Genomic DNA, 1,934 nt, shown 5'->3' with positions numbered 1-1,934 from the left:
GCTCAGCCTCTCACCTTCCTGCAGGCCCTGTCCTTGGCCATCCTCAGCAAGTGCTTTCCTTCCCTGAACAGCCTGGACCCTGCAATCTTTCCTCAGCACCACCAACACTCACAATCCCGCGGCCCCTTGCTTCTACTAGAAATTCACCACCCTGGGTCAATGCCACCATCCATCTTCTCTGACCCGACACATGGGCAGTCAAGCACTGCTGGAAAAAGCTCCCACTGTCTGGCAGATTGGCACCAGAACAAATGCAGGGTTCCTGACCTCTGCTCAGGAGCCTCACAGCGCCACCTCACATCTTTGTGCTTGTCCTCAGTCAACTCCCTTGCCTTATTCCCAAAAGTGCTTGTTCTCCACTTCCACCTCTCTTCATGGCCGCTATCTCTGGCTTGCTGCCTGCACGATTTTTTTTTTTTTAAGAGTTGGGAGGTCGGGTGCGGTGGCTGATACCTGTAACCGCAACACTTTGGGAGGCCAAGGCACATGGATAACCGGAGGTCAGGAGTTCAAGACCAGCCTGGCTAACATGGTGAAAACCCATCTCTACTAAAAATACAAAAATTAACCAGGTGTGGTGGTGGGCACCTGTAGTCCCAGCTACTCGGGAGGCTGAGGCAGGAGAATCGCGTGAACCCAGGAGGCAGAGGTTGCAGTGAGCCAAGATGGTGGCACTGCACTCCAGCCTGAGTGACAGAGCAAGACTCCGTCTCAAAAAGAAAAAAAAAAAAGAGTTGGGGGGTCTCACTCTGCCACCCAGGCTGGAGTAGCTCACTGCGACCTCAAATTACTGGGTTCAAGGGATCCTCCCACTTCAGTCTCCCAAGTAGATGGGACTACAGGAGCACACCACCACACCCAGCTAATTTTTTTTATTTTGTAGAAACAGGGTCTCACTGTGTTGCCCAAGCTCGTCTCAAACTCCTGGGCTCAAACAATCCTCCTACCTCAGCCTCCCAAAATGCTGGGATTATAGGCGTGAGCCACCACACCTGGTTTCCATGTTGATTTAAATGAGACAATATTCTCACATTCTTTGTTTGATTAAGAAATCTTGCAGTGACTGGGTTTATTCTACCTCATGGGCGTGGGAGAAGAGGAATGTGTCAATGCTCCCCCTCTGGCTTAACAAAGAAAACTCACAAAGAAAACTCACCTTCTAGAAAACAGAGATGTGAATTTAAATATTATTGCCAGGGCAACACATTATTAAGGAAGACAAGCAATCGGAACCACAAGCTTTTTAAAAGTTAAAGGTTACTTTTGCAGGACAAAGCAAGTCTCACAAATTTAACTGTCTGACAAGACTCCCTTGTTAGAAATAACATTTGCAAAGATGGTTTTACCTGCACAAAAGCATCTGCTTTTTATTTCTGTTGCTGTAGAAGAAGAGGGCACATTTTCTCTTTCTTATCATACTGAGCTGGGTTTTTTTTTTTTTTGTCACCTCCAGTTAGAAGGACCTGGAGTCTTCAAGGCAGCACCAAGAGAAACAAAGGCAGGCTGAGAGGTTGATCTCAAGCCAGTTGTTCCCACCACCCACTACATGGCAATCAACTTGCAAATGTCTCAAACAGTGGCTCTCCCACACTCCTACATCAGAACTTGTCAAATTTGAGTGTGCATAGGAATCACCTGGGATCTCATTAAAATGCAGATTCCAGGCCAGGCGCGGTGGCTCATGCCTGTAATCCTAGCACTTTGGGAGGTTGAGGTGGGTGGATCACCTGAGGTCAAGAGTTCAAGACCAGCCTGGTCAACATGGCAAAACCCCACCTCTACTAACAATACAAAAATTAGCGGGGCGTGGTGGCACGTGCCTGTAATCCCAGCTACTGGGGAGGCTGAGGCAGGAGAATTGCTTGAACCTGGGATGGTGGGGATTGCGGTGAGTGAAGATGGCACCACTGCACTCCAGCCTAGGTGACAGAGCA

The sequence above is a fragment of the Mandrillus leucophaeus genome, unplaced genomic scaffold (genome assembly GCF_000951045.1).
Source record: "Mandrillus leucophaeus isolate KB7577 unplaced genomic scaffold, Mleu.le_1.0 Scaffold43, whole genome shotgun sequence".
NCBI classification, from domain to species: Eukaryota; Metazoa; Chordata; class Mammalia; order Primates; family Cercopithecidae; genus Mandrillus; species Mandrillus leucophaeus.
This window is presented reverse-complemented; position numbering follows the sequence as displayed.